Source organism: Lissotriton vulgaris, unplaced genomic scaffold, assembly GCF_964263255.1.
Source record: "Lissotriton vulgaris unplaced genomic scaffold, aLisVul1.2 SCAFFOLD_903, whole genome shotgun sequence".
Classification (NCBI taxonomy): Eukaryota; Metazoa; Chordata; class Amphibia; order Caudata; family Salamandridae; genus Lissotriton; species Lissotriton vulgaris.
Genome location: NW_028247330.1, coordinates 198808 through 225679, shown reverse-complemented (window position 1 = coordinate 225679; position 26872 = coordinate 198808).

Below are 26872 nucleotides of genomic sequence, written 5' to 3'. Positions count from 1 at the left end.
ACAGTTTTTCTTCCTATTTTTTGCACTTTTTTCACCTTTCCTTTTTCACTTACACGTCCCTAGGCAAGGGTGGGCCTTAGCGTGCCCATACCGCCAGGGTTTAGTACACCTATAGAGTCCTGATGAATGCCTGGTAAATTTACACTGTTTCAGAGGCAGAAACATGTTGACTGACAATTAAGGAAATAACCACACAATTAACTTTGGACTGCTTTCCTACACTTAATTTTAACAATATGTCCTAAGTGATCACCTAATAAATCATTTTTGATACACTAAAGACATTTTTAATCCCCTCACCACTATTTAATTTATTTTTCACTGCACGCTTTGAACTCACATATCCTGCTCCGCAGTAGATCTGGCGTCGAAGCACACTGAATAGGCACTCGACCTCTTCAGTGGGGCCCAATGATGAAGCATGTCATCACCAGGTGGTGAGTGAGGGCTTTCCTAAAACGTCCTGAGTGAGGCCGTCCCCCCTTTCGTTGCTCCTTCGTGTGGTTCGGTTGAAACCATATGACACTCTTTTTTTGTTTACCATTGATAGGCAATCAGACAACGATCGGCCAGGGAAATTGGCTTCGCAAAGGGTCAGTTTCAGGTGTTCGGGTCAGCGTCCTGCAGTTCACTCCCAAGTCAGAAAAGGTCTAGTTAATGCGTACATGAACAACAAAGCCCATGCAACTTTGTTCGTTCGGTTACCTCCACGGGCCTACGTGAGGGCAACACAAAATGGCAGCACGAACAACTCTAACAAAATGGAGTCTGGTTCGAGAATCACAGAACCTCACCCCCCCAGTAGGTGAATCGGTCCAGGTTTACTTTGCCATGACCCCTCCTATGCCCTTAGGAATCACCATAAACAACCTGCAAGTGGCCATGTGGCCGGCACCCAGCGGGACCTGCCAGCTGTTTTTCCCTTATCTCCTTGCCGCATAGTGGCACTCAGTGCTGCAGGTGTCTTGTTGCAACCACTACTCGCCCTCTTGACCAGTAATGTTTAAAATTGTGTAAGATTTGTTGTTACCTCTACCAGGTAGGTGGAACACATAACATGTGTCCTGAATGCACAATATATGTGATGTTGTGCAGGTCTTGAGGAATCATAACACTAATCACTGTGCATAGTACACCCAGTACAATCATACTTTTTCTTGATGCTTAGTAAAAGCTGTTAATTGTAATGTAACTTCCTGGTACTAATTTTATCACACTCAAAGAGTGAAAGAATGAGCTAGCTATTTATGCTCTGAAGATTACAGGTGGGGTTTGCAGCAGGCACCTGCCTCAAGGAGCTATCTTGTTAGGAAAGGATCTTTGACCTGAGGAATACACCTCGATCTCTAAGCCAAATGAAAGAACACATTAGCGAATGTTCTAGTATTCAAATCTGTGACAAATTGCTTCAGCGCAGTGCTTTGCAGCAGAACATGACGGCTTGGCGCAATGCTTCTAGGGAAGGGTACAATCTGTTACACCCGGCTCAGAGGGAGCGGGAACAAATAATGGACAAGGGCATGTCAGAAAATGGCCAATCGTCCCTTCCAAATTAAACAAAGTATAGATTAAATAAAGTATAAGCCTGCAAAGCTAAGTCCGCCCCATGAAAAGGGTGCTGCATATTTCACCCTCGTCTGTCATTGCCTGAAAGGATATAATCCGCCCCTCACCTTCGCCCTCCAGCAAGGCCAGAGGTTGGGCTGTATTTTGCAGGCCCAAGACGAGTTTGTTTTCCCTAGGCCTGCCTCTAATTTCCATACTGACTACCGCAATGGGCCCTGCCCATGTGTGTTTATCTAAATCGTAGGCAAAAGGACATGTGAAAAGACCCATCAATCTAGGACCTTCAAACTTGCTAGAAGCTGACTTAAATGACGCCACATCATCCCCCAGGAAGCTCACATTTATTGCGAATGTGTATCCCTAACATTCATCAGCAGCCAACAACAGTCCGTGATGTAAGCCCTAGTGGTATTGGTGGATTTTCAGTTCCCGCCAGCCACTACCAGTCTGTCAGTGGTCAACTTGACAAAGAACAATAGACCACATAAGCAGGTTTGTAGCAGACTACGAAGGGGGTACACAAGGTGGAAAAGAAGAGCATAGATCCAATATCGACATTAAGGAGAAATACACAACAGGAATACTCACTCTGTTTTTTCTCAAACAAGAGAATCAAAGAGAGTAATACGATCAGCATGAATATAACGGGCTACGAAGGGGGACACATAATGCGGTAAAGAAGAGCAGCATCACTGAGGGTACAATGGTTGTAGGAACAATGATTTTGAGCAAGTGATCCTGGCCTAAGTTAAGGTAAAAATGTGTTCATTAAGAACCTTTTGGCTTCCAGTTTGAAAGCCGTAGTTCTGCGTACTTCCGGTGGAAGAGAGTTCCAAATCCTTGGGGCAGCGCAGGAGAAGGCTTGGAGACCAGTTCTCTTTCTGCTAAGGATGGGTGGTTTCAGGAGGAGATTGTTAGCGCTTCTTGAGGCTCTCCCACCACAGGATAATTCGAGGATTTGGGCAAGGTACCTGGGAGTTTTGAAATTCAGGGCTTTGTGCGCCAGAACGGCAATCTTTAACTGAATTCGAAGTTCATAGGGCAACCGTTTAAGAGATTTTAGGATTGGGGATATGTGCTCACTTCGTTTGGTACCAGTGACCAATCTGACCGCAGCATTCAGTGATGCCCTTAGGGGAGCCAGACTGTATTTGAGAAGGCCACAGAGCGTAGCGCTGCCGTAGTCCAGCCTCGGCGGGACCAGTGCTTGTACCACCTGCTTGAAGTCCTTTTGTGGAAGGAATAGCTTGATGTTTCTGAGTGTCCTCATGTAATGGCAGAGTTTTTGGCTTTATTTAGCAGTGATATAGATCATTAATCTTGCTCACATCTAGTATAGGTATTCTTAGCCTGTGTTGGCCCTTTTAAGCCCTTTTTCCAGACCTAGAAGAGGATAGCTGCTTAATATGCCTTTATTCTTGACTTTAACCTGGCTATTGCCTATTGGCTTTGACATATTAGACACATTGGTATGGTTTATGTAGGTATTCTGACAGAGCTAAGGAGCATTTCACCCCTTTCAGGCCTACAGGCCTAGAGCTAGAGGGACTCCATCTTGATGAAGCTGAGAGGCTTTTCAGGGCAAAGGCAAAGTTTATAATTAAGGCTGTTGTTCGCTTGGAGAGAACCGGTTCAGGCTGGCCCTTATCGAAGGAATGTATTTTTCTCCACTCCGAAGACACAACTTCAGGCTGGCCAGCTGGGAACGTGTCCTTGGTACGGGGAGGTACAAGAATTTGTTGGGTGGCAGGTTACTGGCCGTAACTTTCCATGAAAGGACAAGCTTCCATATTAGCGAGCTACAGGAGAGGAGGAGTGTTCAGTTCAGTTTGGAGTTCAGTTCAGCATGGTGTGCAGTACAGCTTGGAGCACAGAACAGTTGGGAGCTCAGAACAGCTTGGAGCTCAGAACAGCTTGCAGAGAGAGAGAGGATGTCTGCTGGAGCTGCAGAATAGAGTGCAGTTCTTAAATGGAGAAAGAAGGCAGACGATTGCTGAAGATGAGGAGAGAGAAAGCAGTGCAGAGAGCATCAAAGAAGGCTGTCAGCTGGAGCAACTGAACCAGAGGCGTGGTGATGTGGTGAAGGAGGGAGAGACAGAGAGAGCCCTAATCCCACCAGAGGCAGAGAGAGAGAGCCCTAATCCCACCAGAGGCAGAGAGAGAAATCTTCCTTCTAATAGGTGAGGTAGTCTGAATTAGTTACACTCCTTTCCCTTTCAGCAGAGTGTTCCTGTTATGTTTAATCCTTCTCTTTCAGCGGTGTGTTAAAGTTACTGCTAGTTATAGAGACCCCCCATAGTTTTGTATATGTATGTTTTATTATTGATTAAATAAATGACCCCATTAATTAGTGAATTAGTGTGCATGAGTTCTTTTATGATAAAGTTATCCTGGCTTCTAGCCAGTTGCTGTTGAGCCACTGATGGATCAAAAGGGAGTAGGAACGCTTAAATCAGGAAATAACTCAATCACATAGTGTGTATCCCATGCGGTGAGGGTAATCCCCTTTTCTAGTAGTATTACTGTTTGAACAGATGCTACCCCTGATCAGGTAAGTAATAGTGAAGGAGAGAAGAGACCTGCAACTAAGGGACCACACCCTCCCATAATCCTGTAAACAGCGTCTTCTGTTCCAAAGCATAGGTAACCTTTTTCCTCCTCGTCAGATGTTATAGCCAGAACAGATGTTGCCCCTGATCCGGTAAGTCTGAATGAATAGGGAGAACAGGGAGCCCTTGAGCTGGGGAATTGTTGACACTAAGTAATTGGCTAACTCCTAATATTGTAGTAGCAGACCCTTAGTGAAGAGACTTCCCAATATATATATATATGTATAGGTGTTCATAGGAATGTGGTCGTCGTTGATATGCGGCGTTAATGAGAACACTGGGTAGGAGACCAGTGTGTATACCCACTAGATTGTGGCTTGAATAAGTGAGAGCACTAGGAGGTTCAACTAGTGTGTAGTTTTGCAGGATTGCAAACAGTTTGGAAAAGGGAGCATTGGGTTCTGCAGGCCCATGTGTAGACGCACCAGATTGTGTGTCATATCTGCCCTAGGGTAGAACGGTCTGGGTCAGGGTGGCCGCGAGACCAACTGATGTGAATAAGTGTGGTGTAGGGTATGGATATCCCTAGTAATCAGTGAGTATTCTTAGTATCCCTATAGATTTAGTGGTGTTTTTAATAATATGAGCTTGTATATTGCGAGTTCCCCATCCTCAGGTAGGTACCAGGTGCCTGGATAGTTGGTCCTGGGGAGGGATGTGATTACGTTCTGGCTGGGTTGGAGGGGCCCCTAGGGGCTGATCCCACCTACTCAGAAAATCCAGCCATTACATCTGGCGTAGTCGTCATCTTACGAATTCTGTGTGTCCTCGCCATGTGCTTAGATTGTTTCCCATGTGTTGTGTGGGAGTGCCCTGAGCGCCAAACATTACATCTGGCGTAGTCGTCATCTTACGAATTCTGTGTGTCCTGGCCATGTGCTTAGATTGTTTCCCATGTGTTGTGTGGGAGTGCCCTGAGCGCCAAACATTACATCTGGCGTAGTCGTCATCTTACGAATCCTGTGTGATCTGGCCATGTGCTTAGAGAGTTTCCCATGTGTTCTGAGGGAGTGCCCTGAACGCTGGTTCCATCTGGCGTAATGTTGCAGTTTATGTAGCCTGTTAGACCTATGGGCTTGAACAGTTGCAGCGTGAGGAGATTGCATTACATCATGGCATTTGGTTTATTCAGGGTGGAAGGAATGGTTTTCATCTTGGTGTTTAAACTGTCAGAGTTGAAGGATTGCATTACATGAGGAAGCCAGTTACATCTTTGTGATGGTCCAATTGTATAAATGTGTGTAAAAAGTGCTTTTAAATTGCCCATTGAATTGCTTGCTGCATTTGCTTATGCTGTGCAATGTGAAATGTGTTCATTGTTCTATGATTTGTGAAGTTCTTTGAATATAGCTCCTTGTAAATATGACTTGTGAATAGCGCCATGTTAATGTGGCTTGTGAGGTGCAGGTTCTCATGTTGATCTATTGTGTTCCTTGTGCATTGCGCCTTGGATATATTGTTTGTGAAAAGCTTGTCTTGTAAATATGGCTTGTGAATAGCGCCATATTATTGTGGCTTGTGAGATGCATGTTCTTATGTTGATCTGCTGTGTTCCTTGTGAATTGCGCCTTGGATATATTGTTTGTGAAGAGTTTGTCTTGTAAATATGGCTTGTGAATAGCGCCATGTGGTCATGGCTTGGACAGGGCATGTTATCATTACGTTTGGCAGGAGAGAGCTGGATCTCTCTCGGGTGCTTGGGGATGACGTTTTGAAAATATGTGTACGTGTTATCTGTAAACGTGAAGAAATGTGCTCATGACTTTCCCATGTATCCATGGACATTGGGGAATGATTGTGCTTGAGCTGCCAAAGGGTTAATATCTTGAGTTGAGATGGCAGTCTTTATTTTTAACATGCTGTCAACATGCATGGTTATCTGACCTGACTATAAAAGTCAGTGGATTATTTGATGGTTTGATTTTGACTTTTTTTATTTTTTGGTTCCTTGGTCTGCCTATGTGCTTTGTCAATTTCTTGACGGGAAGGTAACATCTTGTGCTTTGCGAAGGGTTCTGTTCATTTCACATTCTTTTTGAAATGCGTCTACGAATTTGTGTGGGTTTGCCTTGGAACTGATGTGGTTATAAATCAACCAGTCGGATTGAGATAAAGGGTTTGCACGGAGAGAGAAAATGAGTGAAATGTTAAAAAGATGGCCCGTTAGAATGCATGCTACGGGCTGTTTTCATTAATTCTTTCTTTGAGGGGTTTCCATCTAGATAGGAATGTGCTGGTTGCAATGATCACAGGTTGAGAATAATCAATCTTGCCCGACAGTGCATGGTAACATGTGCTTTTAATTCAAGATTCAAGATTCAAAAATACTTTATTCGGTTAAAAAGCAAGATAACCATGAAAGTAGCATGACAAATACAGTTTACAAGAGGTGGAGTACACTTATTTTAAAAACACAAAAGGAAAAGAAAGCATCAAAATTGAATTCATATATACAATAAAAGCGATCAGTCCGTTTGAATTGATTTATGGCACTTAAAAACCAATTTTAAAAATTCTGCAATTGAGGCAACCATAAAAACAGTTTCCATTTTCTGGCACTCTGTAAACGCTAGGCGGCATCTATGTACATTTAAATCCTTGAGGATAGGGATGATAAGATTCTTTCGAGGAAGGGTGTAAAATTTACAAAAGAATAATATGTGTATATCGGATTGATGGGATACTTCATCACATGGACAAAGACATAAATCCTTCGACCAACAATTCATCAAGGGGAACGATAATGTCCTAAAAACAATATTCAGTCTAAAACGGGTCAAAAGGTAACGTTCATGGTTGGACATATACAGTGAAAGATATGGCTGCAATTTCTCTCCACATAGAATGTCCTGGTGGGCAGAAACAGTCTTTTTTCTCGCCTCTTCTATATGTCTCATTTCCTTGAGGTACACCATACATATGATCAAATCCCTTCTAGATATATATTCCATGGATTGTGGGTCCTCAAAGTATTGGGGGCAATTTATTTTTTCAAGAAAGTTTTTGACGAAGCCTATCCATTTAAAGTCACTGATATTGTCCAATGCCATGATGTCCTTTAAGATAACCCGATTGACAGCACATTCATCGTTTGTCCAAACCCTATGCCAAAGAAGGACTGGCTGAATTTTAATAGTATCTGTAATATAGGGTGTACCTAGTTCAGCATGGCATATCATCGTTGCAGTACTTTGGGGTACGGACAGAATGTGACATAAGAACTTGTTTTCCATGATTTGAATCGCACTAACATTTGAATACCCCCATAATCCGGCACCATAGGTGGCTACAGATATACAGGTCGCATTATAAACAGTTAAAATCTCCTTTATGGGTTTTTTACCTAATTTTTTCATAAAGCATTTTAGGGCCATAATGGTCTTAGAAAATAACAGAGATCTCGCATGAATTGCTGTAGTCCATGAGCCACTTTCATGGAACAATATCCCCAGATACGGGAAGGTAGGGGTCCTTTCTAAGGGATTGGTATTTATAAAGATTGGCTTCAAATGCTTGCTTGTTCTGGGCCCACAGAACATAGATAAAGTTTTAGAACAATTGATTTTCAAATCTAAACCAAGCATAAAGGTGTTAAAGGCTGTAACCAAAGTTTGTAAAGCCATTGGTGTGCGTGCCATCAGAACGGCATCGTCAGCGTACATCAGTGCAGGGACAGGCCTACCTCTCACCATAGGCATGTCTCTGCCCTCCTGCACGAGATGCTTCTCCATTCCATTTATATATAACAAAAATAAAAAGGGGGCTAAAACGCACCCTTGGCGCACACCCCGACCAATCCCAAATTGTCTACTGCATTCACCATTATTCCTGTATCTGACACTAGCAGTGGCCCCAGAATAAAGCTCTCTCAGAAAGCATATGGAATGGAATGGAATGGAAGCGATATTTATAAAGCGCGACTGTCGCTTCGGAAGAAGCATCCTGGCGCTGACTGGAAGGTGAGTGGAGGGGAAGGATTTGGGCGGAACTAGATGGTATCGCGCACATACTCATCTGATAAGCTAAAAATCCATGTTTTCAGTTGTTTCCTGAATGTATATTCCTTTGTCAGGAATCTCAGATGCTGGAGCATATAATGGCATTGTCTACCCCCAATTCGGCCATAATTGACCATAATTTAGTTTGTGACACACAGTCAAAAGCTGATGTTAAATCAACAAAAGTGAGGTATAGACGTTGTTTTTTAACCTTTATATATTTCTGTTGCAAGGTGAAAAGATTCAAACCTTGCTCTATGGTCCCCAAGCCCTTTTGAAACCCAAATTGAAATCACTTAGCACCCCATTATCCTCAGCCCAGCTCTGCAGTTTTGCTAAAGTCACTCTCCCCAAAATTTTTATAGAAGAGTCCAATAATGAAATTGGCCTATAGCAAGTACAGCTTAGCCTGTCACCTTTCTTGAAGATTGGGACTATTACCGATGTAAACCAGGTAGGAATTGGGCTATTTACCAGGGCGGCATTAAAAAGCTGAACTAGCAGTGGCCCCCATAATTCGATGTTAGCTTTATAGAGGTCAGCTGGTATACCGTCTGGCCCTGCTGCCTTGCCCCCCTTAGTCGCCTTCAAACTTGCTATAACTTCTGGAAGGGTTACAATCAAAGTTCTGGTAGTGTCTAAATTTAACAACCCCACATCCTGGCCTGTGTCAGGGGTTAGTTCCACAGCCTTATAAAGGGAGGAAAAATGAGCCACCCACTCATCTTCTGAGATAGCAATTTCCAAGCGTGCTTTTTGTTCATGTAAAAGGGGGGTATTAATAACCCTCCAAAAAGCAGCCGGATCCTTTGATTTTGAGGCAGCGCATAGATTGTCCCAAGCCTCCCTTTTTATCGAGGCCTTCCTGTCCTTCAGTGCTAAATTGTAGTCCTTCCTAGCAATTCTAATTAGGATTGCATCCCATGGTCTTTTATGAATTGCAAGTCTAAGCTTTGTTAAGGCTCTAGTGCAGTTCCTATCGAACCATTTCCTATTGGACTTTAAAAAGTTTTTCCTTTCAACCCACAAAGCTTCCTTAATTGTACTAGAGATGATATTAAAATGGGTTATTATATCACAATGCTCTGCGTAATCATCTAAACAGATCGAGAAACTATTCATGCATTTACTCAATATTTTATACAGAAAATCATCCGGGACCAGTCTGCTCCATTTAAGGTTGTAACCATTTTGAGCACCCAACCTCACGTCCTGGACCATTTGGTCCGGACCTTCTCTAGTATCAGCTACAGCAAATAGGTTCTCCATTTTTAATACCTGTGGCAGGTGATCACTCAATGGTAAGTCCATGATATTTGCTTTGATCAATCTGCTCGCAGAGCTGAGTGTACATAAATTAAAATCAATGGTAGATGAGGCACCCCGACCAACAAATGTTGGTGCAAATGGCGTTGTATAATGTGCTAACTCATTTGAAAACCCAAAATTGAAGTTAAAAATCATCTCATTTAGTGAGTCGCCTAGTAGGGTATGTTCAAAATGCGTCAAATTGACATCTTGTTCCAGCATTAAACCACAAATACCCTTTTGGCCCTTTTTGCAGAGAGTACAATTAAAATCACCCCCCCATAATAACATAACTTCAGCCCTCTTGCTCTTATCAAGTTCGTTTTGCATTTCTGTAGTTAATGTGTCAAGTACATCCTTAATCATGCTATCTGGACAATTATTGTAAAAATTAAAAAGAACCATCTTTGGACCCTTCCTTGTGTAAATTACTATTTTTTGATAGTAGCTGGATCCAGGGGAGAAAGAAATGTTATCGTATACTAGGAGATTAAATATGTATACAATCAACCCCCCCTTAGGTCTCCCATGTATCCACCCACCGCCGGGGTAAAGTATGTTTTGTAGCCATTAAGATGTATCGGGGTGGTGGCCCAAGTTTCTTGGAGGGCTAGTATTCCCACGTTGGTAATGGCCTCATCCCAGGTTGGATTGGTAATCTTTTGTTTTAGCCCAGCCACATTCCAAAAAAGCACCTTACAGTAATCTTTTTCTGCAGTCGAAATATCTATACTGTCCCCTAGTCTGCTGACCAGGCTCCCTTGTATAGACTGATCCCCCACCTGTATTTCTAAGGTTTCCTCAGACCCTGGACAGCTTATAGAACCCAAGCCCAAAGAGTTGTTAGACAGCAGGTCATCTTCCTTGGTCTCGGGGAGTCAATCCACACCTTCCAGGCAATCATACCGGTTGTAACACGGGAAAAACGGAGGGAACTGCGGGATGCCTGTGTACCCTAGGTCATAGCCTTGAGGATAAGAGTAAGGGGGCCTCCCTTTGTGTTTCACAGTGTTCCAACCATCTTCATGCCTCCCATTCCACTGTGTGTTGTGGTAATTATTATCAAAAGCCTGACCAGTATTACCACCATGGAATCGTTTGTCCCTGGTCCAGCTCCACCTATTATCTGGTTGTTCACCCTCAGGGTAAAAGTAAGATAAAGGCCTAGCCACAATAGACAAACCATAATTCCTTGGGGGCCTCGATGTAATAAATTCTGCGGTGCGGGGATTCTCAAATGTTATCACCACGCAGTCACCGTGTGTCCTTTTTTTATTATTATTATTATACCCCACCCAAGGAGCCCTTTCGACCATGAGGATATTGCTTTTAAAGGCTGGTGGCAAAGGGTAATTATCGTTTAGCCAATGTATTGTTTTATTTATAAGTCCCCCATTATTTTCATATGATTTATTATCAGGTTGTGGGACTCCAGTAAGGACCACCACGTATGGAGAGGCTTCTGGTGGTAGATGTATGTTTCTACGTGACTCCCTTTTTTCAACATTAGCTTTATCCTTGGGAGTTTGCGTGGGTGGTGCTACTTTATCAGTTGTGGTTGAATTTTTAGGTATTGGTGTAGGTTTTGGAAGTGGATTATTGGTGGGATTTGGAGGTGGATTGGTGGTAGGTTTTGATGGTGGATTGATAGTGACATCATTTTTTGCAACTGTGGGTGGTCTATTCATAGTTGGTTTTTTTGTGGAACTTTATGGTTCACATTGAAGCTAGGGGCACTAATATCTTTATGGATGTTAGTCAATATTGTTTCCAGACATCGTAGCCTAACCTCAATAGGTTCTAAAAGAATTTTTAGCATTGCAAAGATGTTATTATTAACCATGCTTAGGCTACTACTGTCCTCTCCCCCTCCCGCTTGGTTGTCAACTACCCCACTTAGTTCCAAAATTCCCTCCAAGCTACTATCCAAGATGGTTTCATCTGGCAGGCTTAGTGTTATGCCCACGCTTACCCGGGGCCCCCCTGCGGTGTCATTAATATTGGAGTGAGCATCTAAGTTGGTGCTCACATTCGACTGTATTGGATCCAGCTGAATTGGGTCATGGATTTTGCTAGTCTGGGGTTTTTTCCCTTTTCGAGTGGTCGTTTTAATGGACTTTTGTTTAATACTCTTTTGTTTAGGGATTGCCCCCTCCTTCCTCCCCCTTTCAGTTAGGGTACTAGCTGAAGTTTCATTTTCAATTGCCGCTGGGCCGTTTTCCAGCAACAAGGAGAGATTTGGGGTTGCCTCCAGGCCTTCCTGCGAGGCTGGTAAATCAGAACCCTGATCCTTATGTACCATTACAAGTGTTTTTGGAGCGGATACATTATTAGGTGTGCAAGCTTGAGCAATATGGCCCAGAGAGGAACGTTTTGCCATGGCTAAGTCTTGGGACACCCTTCTGTCCATCAGTATGATCCCTTCATCAATGAGGGCGTGTGTGCGTACTATAAAGTCATCTAAGGTACCTGTTAATTTCTTTGCCCCAGCGGCTGCCATGCTTCTGGTCTCTGGGTGATTCATGGCAAGCCCAACAAATAACCCACTATACAGCAGGAAAAACTTATGGCCAAAGACCAGTACCTATTTCAGTACAACAGGATCTCAGGGACTCACACTAATATATGGCAGCAAGTTTTTAGCCAACTTACAGTTTTGCAGTCTCGATGTCCTTTGGCTACTTGCAAACGGGCAGGGTGTCTGGCCCAGGCCAGGCTCCTCGGGCCTCTGAGGGCCTAAGAGGGCCCGCCCTTTGCCCGGGCTTCGCCCCGGGCGTCCCGCTCGCGTCCCGCGACGCGGGGCTCCTCCGCCCTTTATGGCGCCTGGTCGCGCTCACTGGCGCGTGTTGCGTCACCTCCACGCGCCGCCGCGAGGCCTGCCGGGAGCTGTAGTCCCCCGGAGCGGCGGCGCGGAGTCCAAAGCCTTAATTAGACTCTCGGCGGTGGCGGCGCTGATGTTCTCCACAGGCTGGATTTCTCGCCCAAAAGTGCTTTTCTATGGTAGCTGTAAATGTCCCTCGGCGATGGCGGCAAGTATGCTGTTTTCCCCCGCTCTGCCGGGCTCCTCCGCCCTTTATGGCGCCTGGTCGCGCTCACTGGCGCGTGTTGCGTCACCTCCACGCGCCGCCGCGAGGCCTGCCGGGAGCTGTAGTCCCCCGGAGCGGCGGCGCGGAGTCCAAAGCCTTAATTAGACTCTCGGCGGTGGCGGCGCTGATGTTCTCCACAGGCTGGATTTCTCGCCCAAAAGTGCTTTTCTATGGTAGCTGTAAATGTCCCTCGGCGATGGCGGCAAGTATGCTGTTTTCCCCCGCTCTGCCGGGCTCCTCCGCCCTTTATGGCGCCTGGTCGCGCTCACTGGCGCGTGTTGCGTCACCTCCACGCGCCGCCGCGAGGCCTGCCGGGAGCTGTAGTCCCCCGGAGCGGCGGCGCGGAGTCCAAAGCCTTAATTAGACTCTCGGCGGTGGCGGCGCTGATGTTCTCCACAGGCTGGATTTCTCGCCCAAAAGTGCTTTTCTATGGTAGCTGTAAATGTCCCTCGGCGATGGCGGCAAGTATGCTGTTTTCCCCCGCTCTGCCGGGCTCCTCCGCCCTTTATGGCGCCTGGTCGCGCTCACTGGCGCGTGTTGCGTCACCTCCACGCGCCGCCGCGAGGCCTGCCGGGAGCTGTAGTCCCCCGGAGCGGCGGCGCGGAGTCCAAAGCCTTAATTAGACTCTCGGCGGTGGCGGCGCTGATGTTCTCCACAGGCTGGATTTCTCGCCCAAAAGTGCTTTTCTATGGTAGCTGTAAATGTCCCTCGGCGATGGCGGCAAGTATGCTGTTTTCCCCCGCTCTGCCGGGCTCCTCCGCCCTTTATGGCGCCTGGTCGCGCTCACTGGCGCGTGTTGCGTCACCTCCACGCGCCGCCGCGAGGCCTGCCGGGAGCTGTAGTCCCCCGGAGCGGCGGCGCGGAGTCCAAAGCCTTAATTAGACTCTCGGCGGTGGCGGCGCTGATGTTCTCCACAGGCTGGATTTCTCGCCCAAAAGTGCTTTTCTATGGTAGCTGTAAATGTCCCTCGGCGATGGCGGCAAGTATGCTGTTTTCCCCCGCTCTGCCGGGCTCCTCCGCCCTTTATGGCGCCTGGTCGCGCTCACTGGCGCGTGTTGCGTCACCTCCACGCGCCGCCGCGAGGCCTGCCGGGAGCTGTAGTCCCCCGGAGCGGCGGCGCGGAGTCCAAAGCCTTAATTAGACTCTCGGCGGTGGCGGCGCTGATGTTCTCCACAGGCTGGATTTCTCGCCCAAAAGTGCTTTTCTATGGTAGCTGTAAATGTCCCTCGGCGATGGCGGCAAGTATGCTGTGCTTTTAATTAGTGAAAGGAACCGTGTGCCTTTGAAAAAATATTAAATGTAACATTATTATTTTCCCAAATGTAAATTAAAATGTATTCTTTTATAAATGTGTCAGCAAAACTTTTTTTTTTTAATAAGTTCACCAACTCAGTTAGAAAATAATACGCTGTTTATTAGTGTATGAATGTGGCCCTTTTATTAGGTTGGCTTGGATGGCTTACATGTTAAATTACATTGTAATGTACAATTATGTTGTTTTAAAATTATTTCTCTTTCAGCAGCTGACAATGGACCATGTTAATTCGTTTTTTTTTTTCAAATTCAGAATGTATAATCTTGTGTGCAAAATTTAGTTGCCACTTTCTAAATAAGTGCCCATATTTTAAATGTCTTGCCTTTAGCTGAATTAGTTAGACAAAAGTCTTTTTAGAAACTGGAGCTTTTAATTAGCAGTACACTGTAACAGAATTGTTTTTTTTAAAATGCTAGCTTTCGTTGGTTAGCACAATCAGGCCTGGGAACAGGCAAGGAATTTGTTTGTCGACCTTGGCAGACCAGCTGGTTTGTGCAGACGAGTTTTTTTTCCTTCATTCTGCAGGTTCCGATCACGTCCCTGTTTGTTATGATTGGCTACAATCCAATTTTCTTCCGCGAACGGCTTGTTTATGTAAGGGCGGGGGACCTCGCTCTTCCTGGCTGTTGACGCAGGCGGCTTCATTGCCTGCTGATAAGGGACTCTTGCAGACTCTTGCCCTTGGAGTTAGTTAGTCGCAGTGGGCCTGGGCGGGCTTCTCTGACCAGGGAAATGGGAGGCTTGCAGTGCCCTGCTCCTGCTGTGAGCTCATCATCTGGCAGTGATTCAAATAGCTTCATACTGTAGCCTGGCTCCTGCTCTGAAGGGAGGGGCTGGCTTAGAGAGGATTAGGGTATGTTAGGCCCTGCTAAATGTCATTAAAAATTAAATTTTGAATGTTTTTAATTAATTAGGATATTTTCTTTTCAATAATGAAAGGCACCCGGGGTGCTTTTTAAATGGAAAATTTTATTTTGCAAGATTAATGATACTTGTTTTCTTGTTTTCTAGGATTTCTGGGTTGTGGTTGTGCGTGGGTCGATTCCCCCTCCCACTTCCTTTAGTTTTTTACTTTCATGTTTTTATTTTAGTTTATTATTTTTGGATGATGGAATCAGACCAGACCACACCAGACCAGACCAGACCGGAAGGGTGATGGATGGCCGCATCGGAGGAAGTGTCCGGATACCGAAGATGCAGGGTGGTGGCCTACACTGAAGAAACAAAAAATTGACTTTTTTTCCCAATGAACTTTTTCCATAATTCCTTGGCCTGCAATTTTTTTTTTTTTGTTGACATCACTACGAGCAGGCCCCACTTTAAAAAAAAAAAAAAACCACAAACATGTTTTATTTGTGACAGAATTATACATGGATTTCGTTGCATAATCCCTTGGACAAGCAGGCCCCACTTTTAAAGCAAAAAACATGTCACCTATTATAGTTTTCCTGTTTTCTTCAAAACAGTTTTTGCCAATGAAGGACTTTTTTTTTGAATGGTGGTGCACACATGTGTTCCACAGAATGATGTAAAATGGATGTTTTAAGCTTGGTGTTACACCAGCTATCTTGTAGAAATGGGGTTGTTTTTTTTTTTACTGTTCTTACATTTTCACCTTGATTGATCAAAGGGTGGTTACCTTAAACTTTGGATTGTTCTGGGTGGTGTGTCTTTTAGTATGATTATGTATTAATGTTTGCCCAAACCTTGACACAGTTTGTCATATCTACTTCTCAGATTTCACTTTAAATTGACAAATGTCAGTAGGTAGGCCTCATTTAGGCCCATTGTTATTTTCATCCCACAAACAAGCCCCTACACCAATAGATTTCATGAGTCATCATTAGCTTAAGTTGCCTATAATAGGTAGGGCTCATTTAGGCCCTTTGTTGTTTTCTCATTAGGAGTTGAAACACATTTAGTTCTTAAGTTGACAATAGTAGGTAGGCCTCATTTAGGCTTCAGTTGTCCGAAGTAGGCCCCATTTAAGCCCCTTGCTGTTTTCATTCAACACATAAGTCCCTACATCACTAGATTTCACCAGTTATCATTAGAAGTTGAGGCACATTTAGTTTGAGGATGCTTTGGTTAGTTTCTGTTGTTATCAGATCCAATCTCAGATATGTTTCGGCATTCAAGTCAAGGGTGCTTTGATTTGTTTTTAGGTTTGTATTCCCTACAATTGAGTTTCAGGTGGAAATTCCTTGAGTTGTCATTGTTTTTAGGGAGTTTTTTAGGTTTTGATTTGTTGATAGATTGTGTTGATGTTTGTTTATCTGGATGTTATTGTTTATAAGATGTTCGCAAGATAAGGATCTAAGGGTGGATGGCAGAGTTTTTTGGGCTCTATTTAGCAGTGATATAGATCTTAATCTTGCTCACATCTAGGATAGGTATTCTTAGCCTATGTTGGATAGATTATGTTGATGTTTGTTTAGATGGATGTTGTTGTTTATTGATGTTCGCAAGATAAGGATCTAAGGGTGCAGTGTAATGGCAGAGTTTTTGGCTTTATTTAGCAGTGATATAGATCTTAATCTTGCTCACATCTAGGATAGGTATTCTTAGCCTATGTTGGATAGATTATGTTGATGTTTGTTTAGATGGATGTTGTTGTTTATTGATGTTCGCAAGATAAGGATCTAAGGGTGCAGTGTAATGGCAGAGTTTTTGGCTTTATTTAGCAGTGATATAGATCATTAATCTTGCTCACATCTAGTGGGACACCCCTGCGCCGCACGGCGCGCCGCACGGCCACCAGCTGCTGCGTGTGTTCCCCTCTGCCTGCCTTCTGCCTCGCCGCCGGCCTCGCTGACGCCGTGGTCGCTCCCCTCTGGTTTCCCAGTTGTTTTGCCCTAAATTTGTGCTTGTCTGTTTCTGCCGTCTGCTCGCGTATTTTGCTGTTTTTCCTTGTTTTACCCTAAATTTGTGCTTGTCTGTTTCTGCCGTCTGCTCGCGTATTTTGCTGTTTTTCCTTGTTTTACCCTAAATTTGTGCTTGTCTGTTTCTGCCGTCTGCTCGCGTATTTTGCTGTTTTTATTTGTTTTGCCCGTAATTTGTGCTTGTCTGTTTCTGCCGTCTGCTCGCGTATTTTGCTGTTTTTATTTGTTTTGCCCGTAATTTGTGCTTGTCTGTTTCTGCCGTCTGCTCGCGTATTTTGCTGTTTTTATTTGTTTTGCCCTAAATTTGTGCCTGTTAATTTCTTTGTATCCCCTGTGCCGTGTCCAGTTTCCTTCCTGATTGGCCGCCTACCTCGCCGCCCTCCGCTCTCGCTTCCCGCCACCGACATTGGCCCCGCCCCTTTTTCTCTTCTGTTCCCTCCCCGCTCCCGCCTCCCAGCTGCTCCGCCCACCCGCGCACTTCGCCTTAAATGGCGACCGTGCGGACGCGCAGCGGTCACGCGCAGCGGGCGCGCCGATTGTGCGCCGAAGGCGCGCCAAAGGTAAGCCCGTCTACGCCCGTCCGCGACCGGATCGCGACCAGCGCCAGGACCCCTGGCCCACGAAGACCCCGACCAACCCGCCTGACGTACTCCGCCGCCACCCTCACCGCTCTCAACACCGGCCGACTCCCAGAATGCCATCAAGCCTCTCCACGACATACCCACGGACCCTTCAGCTGCCACGCCTGCAAGTTCACCTGCATCCGGACCTGCCTCGCACCAGCACCCACCAAGCCGAACACCAGCAGTACCCACCTCAAGTGCATCCTGCTCAACACCCGCTCCGTCCACAGACATGCCATCGAACTCTGGAACCTCCTCGACACCACAGCTCCAGACGTTGCCTTCCTCACGGAGACCTGGATGAACGCCTCTTCAGCTCCCGACATCGCCATCGCCATCCCAGAGGGCTACAAGATCGTCCGGAGGGACCGAAACGCCAACCAGATGGGAGGAGGCATCACCATCATCCACAGGAGCACCATCCGTCTCACGACCAGCACCGACAACTCCCTGACCACCGCCGAACACCTGCATTTCCAGATCCACACCACCCTCAGAGGCACCCTGATCTACCGACCCCCTGGACCACGCACACAATTCAGCGAGGACATCGCCGACTTCGTCAGCCCACATGCCCTCCCCTCCGCTGACTACATCCTCCTGGGAGACCTCAACTTCCATCTGGAGAACAACAACGACCGCAACACCAGCACCCTGCTCGACAACCTCACCAACCTGGGACTCAAGCAACTGGTGTCCACCCCCACCCACCTCGCCGGACACACACTCGACGCTGTCTTCTCATCCAGCAAGGACATCAACTTCAGCCACACCACAGAGCTTCAATGGACGGACCACAGCTGCGTCCACTTCACCTTCAAGAAAACAACGACCCACCACCACCAGCAACAGACCGCCCGCAGAAGCTGGAACAAGATCACAGCAGACCAGCTCGCCACCTCCCTGAGCCAGCACCCTCCTGCCAGCTCAGCGAACCCCAGCCAGGCCGCCGACAACCTCACGAAGTGGATCAGCAACTGCGCGGACGAACTCGCCCCACTGAGGACCCCGCCCAGCAGACCCGGCAGCAAGAAAGCCCCATGGTTCACCGACGAACTCAAGAGCTCCAAGAAGAACTGCCGAGCCCTCGAGAAAGTCTGGAGAAGGGAACCGACACCGGACAACAGGACCTCCTTCAAACTTGCCACCCGGAAACACCACCAGCTGATCCGCGCCGCCAAGAAAACAGCATTCAAGGACCGGTTGGACAACAACGCACACAACTGCAAGGAACTCTTCAACATCGTCAAAGAGCTTTCCAACCCCAGCGCAGGAAACAACGACATCACCCCATCGCAAGACCTCTGCAACTCCCTGGCTTCATACTTCCACAACAAGATCGCGGACATACACAACAGCTTCAACAACCAACCAACGCACACCATGACCGAACAACCACCCCCCACCACCACCCTCCACGCCTGGACCCCGATCAGCACCGAAGACACCATCCGCACGATGAACTCCATCCACTCCGGATCACCGACCGACCCCTGCCCTCACCACGTCTTCAACAAAGCCGACGCTGTCATCGCACCCCACCTGCGAGACATCATCAACACATCCCTCGACACCACCATCTTCCCCGAGAGCTGGAAACACGCCGAACTCAGCGCCCTACTCAAGAAACCAACAGCGGACCCCACCGACCTCAAGAATTACCGCCCCATCTCGCTCCTCCCGTTTCCAGCCAAAGTCATCGAGAAGACCGTCAACAAGCAGATGGCCGCTTTCCTCGAGACGAACGGATCCCTCGACCCCTCACAGTCCGGCTTCCGAGCCAACCACAGCACCGAGACCGCCCTCATCGCCGCCACCGACGACATCCGAGCCCTGATGGACAATGGAGAAACAGCGGCCCTCATCCTCCTAGATCTCTCCGCGGCATTCGACACGGTCTGCCACCGCACCCTAGTACGGCGTCTCAGCAACGTCGGAATCCAGGACAAGGCGCTGGAGTGGATCACCTCCTTCCTCGACGGGAGAACACAGAGAGTCCGCCTACCACCGTACAAGTCAGAGGCCACCGAAGTCATCTGCGGCGTCCCCCAAGGATCATCTCTGAGCCCCACCCTCTTCAACGTCTACATGAGCCCCCTCGCGGCCATCGTACGCAAACACAACCTCAGCATAATCTCCTACGCCGACGACACCCAGCTGATCCTCTCCCTGACCAACGACCCCGCCGCCGCCAGAGCCAACCTGCACGAAGGGATGAAAGAGGTAGCCGAGTGGATGACGACCAGCCGCCTGAAACTGAACTCGGACAAGACGGAGGTCCTCATCCTGGGCTCCTCTCCCTCCGCCTGGGACGACTCCTGGTGGCCTCCCGCCCTGGGCACCGCACCCAAACCGACAGACCATGCACGCAACCTGGGCTTCATCCTGGACTCCTCCCTCTCCATGACCAGGCAAGTCAACAACGTCTCCTCGGCATGCTTCAACATCCTACGCATGCTACGGAAGATCTTCTGGTGGATCCCCACCGAGACCAGGAAGACCGTCACCCAGGCCCTCGTCACCAGCCGACTGGACTACGGCAACGCCCTCTACGCCGGGACCACCGCCAAGCTCCAGAAGAGACTCCAGCGGATCCAGAACGCCTCAGCCAGACTCATCCTCGACATCCCACGAACCAGCCACATCTCCGGACATCTGCGAGACCTTCACTGGCTCCCCGTCAACAAAAGAATCACCTTCCGCCTCCTCACCCACGCACACAAAGCCCTACACGACCAAGGCCCGAGCTACCTCAACAGCCGAGTCAACTTCTACGCTCCCAAACGCCACCTCCGATCAGCCAACCACGCCCTCGCCGCCGTCCCCCGCATCCGAAGAGCGACTACAGGAGGAAGGTCCTTCTCCCACCTGGCCGCCAAGACCTGGAACTCCCTCCCGACCGACTTGCGCCTGACCCAAGACCACCTCTCCTTCAGGAAGAAGCTGAAGACATGGCTGTTCGAGCAGTAGCGGCTCCCCCCCCCCCCCCAGCGCCTTGAGACCCCACGGGTATGTAGCGCGCTTTATAAGTGTCACTGATTGATTGATTATAGGTATTCTTAGCCTGTGTTGGCCCTTTTAAGCCCTTTTTCCAGACCTAGAAGAGGATAGCTGCTTAATATGCCTTTATTCTTGACTTTAACCTGTCTATTGCCTATTGGCTTTGACATATTAGACACATTGGTATGGTTTATGTAGGTATTCTGACAGAGCTAAGGAGCATTTCACCCCTTTCAGGCCTACAGGCCTAGAGCTAGAGGGACTCCATCTTGATGAAGCTGAGAGGCTTTTCAGGGCAAAGGCAAAGTTTATAGTTAAGGCTGTTGTTCGCTTGGAGAGAACCGGTTCAGGCTGGCCCTTATCGAAGGAATGTATTTTTCTCCACTCCGAAGACACAACTTCAGGCTGGCCAGCTGGGAACGTGTCCTTGGTACGGGGAGGTACAAGAATTTGGTGGGCGGCAGGTTACTGGCCATAACTTTCCATGAAAGGACAAGCTTCCATATTAGCGAGCTACAGGAGAGGAGGAGTGTTCAGTTCAGTTTGGAGTTCAGTTCAGCATGGTGTGCAGTACAGCTTGGAGCACAGAACAGTTGGGAGCTCAGAACAGCTTGGAGCTCAGAACAGCTTGCAGAGAGAGAGAGGATGTCTGCTGGAGCTGCAGAATAGAGTGCAGTTCTTAAATGGAGAAAGAAGGCAGACGATTGCTGAAGATGAGGAGAGAGAAAGCAGTGCAGAGAGCATCAAAGAAGGCTGTCAGCTGGAGCAACTGAACCAGAGGCGTGGTGATGTGGTGAAGGAGGGAGAGACAGAGAGAGCCCTAATCCCACCAGAGGCAGAGAGAGAGAGCCCTAATCCCACCAGAGGCAGAGAGAGAAATCTTCCTTCTAATAGGTGAGGTAGTCTGAATTAGTTACACTTACAACACCTTAATCTTGTTCTTATTCCCTAGGATGTCTAACTAATCCTTTCCCTTTCAGCAGAGTGTTCCTGTTATGTTTAATCCTTCTCTTTCAGCGGTGTGTTAAAGTTACTGCTAGTTATAGAGACCCCCCCATAGTTTTGTATATGTATGTTTTATTATTGATTAAATAAATGACCCCATTAATTAGTGAATTAGTGTGCATGAGTTCTTTTATGATAAAGTTATCCTGGCTTCTAGCCAGTTGCTGTTGAGCCACTGATGGATCAAAAGGGAGTAGGAGCGCTTAAATCAGGAAATAACTCAATCACATAGTGTGTATCCCATGCGGTGAGGGTAATCCCCTTTTCTAGTAGTATTACTGTTTGAACAGATGCTACCCCTGATCAGGTAAGTAATAGTGAAGGAGAGAGGAGACCTGCAACTAAGGGACCACACCCTCCCATAATCCTGTAAACAGCGTCTTCTGTTCCAAAGCATAGGTAACCTTTTTCCTCCTAGTCAGATGTTATAGCCAGAACAGATGTTGCCCCTGATCCGGTAAGTCTGAATGAATAGGGAGAACAGGGAGCCCTTGAGCTGGGGAATTGTTGACACTAAGTAATTGGCTAACTCCTAATATTGTAGTAGCAGACCCTTAGTGAAGAGACTTCCCAATATATATATATATATGTATAGGTGTTCATAGGAATGTGGTCGTCGTTGATACGCGGCGTTAATGAGAACACTGGGTAGGAGACCAGTGTGTATACCCACTAGATTGTGGCTTGAATAAGTGAGAGCACTAGGAGGTCGAACTAGTGTGTAGTTTTGCAGGATTGCAAACAGTTTGGAAAAGGGAGCATTGGGTTCTGCAGGCCCATGTGTAGACGCACCGGATTGTGTGTCATATCTGCCCTAGGGTAGAACGGTCTGGGTCAGGGTGGCCGCGAGACCAACTGATGTGAATAAGTGTGGTGTAGGGTATGGATATCCCTAGTAATCAGTGAGTATTCTTAGTATCCCTATAGATTTAGTGGTGTTTTTAATAATATGAGCTTGTATATTGCGAGTTCCCCATCCTCAGGTAGGTACCAGGTGCCTGGATAGTTGGTCCTGGGGAGGGATGTGATTACGTTCTGGCTGGGTTGGAGGGGCCCCTAGGGGCTGATCCCACCTACTCAGAAAATCCAGCCATTACACCTCATTAAGAGATTAGCTCCCTTACACAAAATTGCTAATATGATTTTTCATATTTAGGTGTTTGTCTAGGGTGATTCCGAGAGATTTGGCTGAGTCTATAATGAGAATGGTACAATTCAAGGCAGTGAGGGGATTCAGCCAAGGGTCTAGCTTGGGGATGTGGTTTGGGGGGGAGATGAAAAGGAATTCAGTTTTGGAGGTGTTGAGCAGTAGATAGTTCCCTGTTAACAAATTTTGCTTAGTAATTACGGTAGTGTTGAGTGAGATGATGTCCGTGGATGAGATTTTCAACTAAAGTCCGCGTACATATAAAATAGAATGTTAGTGGAGTTAATGAGTTAGCTAATGGTTCCAAGAAAAGGTTGAAGAGGATAGGAGATAGGGCGGACCCTGGGGGACCCCTATGAGTACGGGAGAGGGAGTGGTTTGCCTAGACTCTTTGTGATCTGTTGTGGAGGAAGGACGAGAACCATTGTAACACCCGACCTGAGAAACCCATCCTGTTCTTCAGAATGGATAGGAGGTTGTTGTGATTAACTGTGTCGAAAGCGGAAGAAGGGTAAAGGAGTATTAGGAGGCAGGGATCATTTTGGTCAAGCATTTCTAAGATGTCATCCATCAAGTACGCGAGAGCCGATTCGATACTGTGCCCCTTCCGGAAGCCGAATTGATGTTGGTCTAGGAGTTGGAAATTCTCTATGTGAGCACAGAGTTGGGATTGTACACATTTTTCAAGTAGTTTGGCTAATGTGGGGTTGTTGGAGATAGGGCGGAAATTATTGAGGTCAGTTTTATCTGTGCTAGGTTTTTTTTTAGAATGGGTGACACCTGCGTTGCTTTTAGGCAGTCTGGGATCATGCTTTGTGACAGAGAAGCGTTTACAATCCTTGTCCAGGTGGCGATGAGTACATTCTTGATTTCTTTGAAGATGGCCGGTGGCTGCGAGTCACTGAAGTGGTTAGAAGGATTGATGTTCTAAAGAATCTTGTTGATGTCTTTTGCAGTGAATGGGGTAAAGGTACCCCATGTCGCATTGTTCTTGGTGTTAAGGCTGATTAGTTTGTGCTTTTCTTAGAGGTCAGTGGGTGGTGCTGACCCAGGGAATGGCAATAGCGCCTTCTTAGTAGCGAGTTTAATGGTGATGAGCCTTGATTTCTCAGTGAAGAAAGCAGCAAGATCATCGCAAGAAGGTGGGCTACCTTCGTAGTCAGAGCTGTTTGGGCCTACTACTGATTGCTGCTTCACCAACTCGAAAAGTTTTTGGGGGCGGTTTGCAGCTTGGTCAAGTTGGTGTCTGAAGTAATCAGCCTTGGTGCTCTTGATTTTTTATCAGAAAAAATTTCTAACAATCCTAAGGAGTTTTAGTTGCTCCACTGAGGGATTGGATCTTCAGGAACGTTTGGCTGTCCTAAGGTTGCAGCGTTTCGTATTTAAATTGTCGTTGTACCATGGTTTGGATATTTTTGTTGAGTGTTGGACTTGGCCCTTCCGGCAGGTTCACCCCTGAAGTTTTTGTTTGTTATATGTAACCTGGGGATGGTGATTCCCACTCTGAGTGCGTGTGGTGAGAGAGACATGCCCTTCCATAGGATTGCATGGGGAATGTATGTGTCCCTGGTAGTTCCAGATGCGTAGGGTGTGCAGGGTCGAGTCTGGTATGTGTGAACTCGTGAGATTGAATGCTGCGCAACTGTATATGCGGTATGATTGTGTCTAGCGCAGAAGCGCCACTTTTAGAAGTTGGCATATTTGTGTAATTTGTGTCTGGCGTGTGATTGACTGAGGCTGGCTGGTGAGCCTGGTTCAAAGAGTCTAAGAGGGTCTGCCCCGGTGGTGAATGGAGTGTTTAGCATGCTGATGTGAGGGGAGGAGTGAGCTTGGGTCTGCTTGTGGATTGACTGTCTGGTTTGAGGGTCCTGAATGAGGCCGGGTTTTCCCCACACAATGCTGGCTCCACCCCCGGGGGTGCATCTGTTCTAGTTCTAGCTGGTTCTACCCCTGCCTGCCCCCTTAGACAAAGGATGTTGTGTATAAAAAGGGTGCTGTGACACTCTGAAAATGTTCTTGTTCCCAACTTGAATCTACCAGGGGCGTGCTGCTGCTTGGGCTCAGGGAAAGACTTGCCTCCCTGGGTCCTGCCCTGCTCCTGGACCTCTGATGGACTTTCCTTCCTAGGAGCGGCTGTGCTCCACCTCCTATCCTGGACTCTACCAAGACTCTGCTGTTTGTTTTGATATCCTAGCGCCTGGAAGCGCTTTACCTTCTGCCTAGAGCTTGGGAAGCGCTTTATTTCCCCACTCGCGGCTGCCTCGCCGCTGTTTGCCGATCGTAACGTCCCTGACAGGTGCCTACCCTGCCCAGGGACCCTGCTCTGTTCTATTTCCCCCATCGAGTGCCCACCTCGACTTATGGACCCCTTCTTTGACCAAACCGGTGCCACCTGGCATTGCTGAGATTATCCCCCGTCACCGCCACCAGCCCTAGATTCCCTGATCCCCGAGAAGCCTGTCCGCCATGTCACGAGCCGCGCTGGGATTGGTCCCTGCACCAGCGCCGCGCTCAGATTGGCTGAGACCCGCGAGAGAGGAGAGGAAGCAGCTCGGGTGCCCGGCCGGAGGTCCCCGAGCGAAGGGGTGCCCCGGGGAGGAAAGGCCGCCCGCAAGTATGGAGGGTTCCGAGGAGCAGGAGTTCCCCTCCGATGGCCGCCACCAGAGCCGGTGAGTGACCAAGGGCGGGGGCCTCCCGATAGAGAGCCGAGCGGCCGCGATTGCTAGCGGGCCGCTCCACCAGCATGGGCCTTGATTCGGCAGAGCCCACGTGAAGGCTCCGGGGCCATTTCAGTTAGGGGGGTGTCGGGGCACACTGCCGGTGCCCGCCCCCCTAGTGCCCTGAATCGATGTCCCTCGAGCCCTGAGAGGCTCCCCCTGTGCCTCACTTTCTCGAGCCCTGAGAGGCTCCACCATGGCCCATTGTTCGAGCCTGCGAGGCTCAGCCCAGCATCTTTGTTCTCGAGCCAGAGAGGCTCCATCATTGCCCAATTGTTCCGAGCCTGCGAGGCTCCAACGTGTTGGCCCCATCTCTACCCCTCAGCTGCCTAGCACTTCGTGGGCAGCTGCCACGTGTAGGTTCGTCCCTGGCTACTTATTAGCTGTCCTGACATTGAGACCTTGGGTGTTCTAGCCCAGAGAGGCCAGTTGGCTTGTTGAAAGTATTGGCTAATGTTAAATTTGCTTCATGAGAGTTATTCTGTGGTTCCTCCCTGCAGGTGCTTCAAATGCGTTATGTTCCTTGCTAATTTTCCCCTCGTGAATATCCCGTGCCTCATGTATGTTGCTAGTTCTATGAAGCTTCCAGTTGTTATATGTTCAAAATGCCAATTCCATCAGGTGCATATTCCTAGCAGTGGTCCCTTGGCCCTGCCCTGTACATAGTCCCTTGTAACTCCTGCCCGTGCCTCTGGCACCTAAAGTGTGTGTTCCTATGTGTCCTTTTTAATACAAAGACTATTTTCATATATACCTTGTGGGGAGTTCCTATTATGGGGGGCCCTGGATGTTGTTGCTGGGGGTGCGTGCGCAAATACTTAACCTACATAGTCTCCGAGTTTAGCCTTGCTGTTCGCGCCACGTTACCTAGAGGGTGAGCAGGGATTATCTTGGCGTGTAACCCCCTTGCCCTGACTTGGGAGTGGTGATCTCTGACTGACCTTGGCGCAAGCCCTGGCCGGCCAGGGATCCCATTTCTCACATTGGTGGCTAGCGGTGGGATCTGGACTTGTGTTTGCGCAGTACCACAGCGATAACTGTCCTCACTACAAAACTCTGCGTTTTAAATGGTCGCAAAGAAAAGAGATTATTGGTTTTTTTAAAGGTTACTAGAATTGTCTGTTCTGTGGAAATTTTTTAAAGGTTGCTAGTAATGTCTGTTCTGTGGAAAATGTGCTCCTTGTACACTGTGAGTTAGGTGTCCCTAGCTCGCGAGGGTAGATCATCCCCCTAGTGCAATGTGTTTCTGGATTCACCAGAAGGGTGGGAACTTGTGGGACACCCCCGCGCCGCACGGCCACCAGCTGCTGCGTGTGCCCCCAGTGCCTGCCTCTGCATCAGCGCCGTCCTCGCTGCTGCCCTGAGCGCTCCCCTTTGGTTTTTGGCCGTTTTGTCTATAATTTGTGCTTGTTTTTCCTGGTGTGTCCGAGATCGTGTTTCCACTGTTTTGCCCCGTTTTGTCCTGCATTAGTGCCTGCTTTCTCTGTGACGTTTCTCTTCGTTTTTTTGGCCGTTTTGTCTGTAATTGGTGCTTGTTTTTCCTTGTGTGCCCGAGATCGTGTTTCCACTGTTTTTGCCCCGTTTTGCCCTGTATTAGTGCCTGCTTTCTCTGTGAC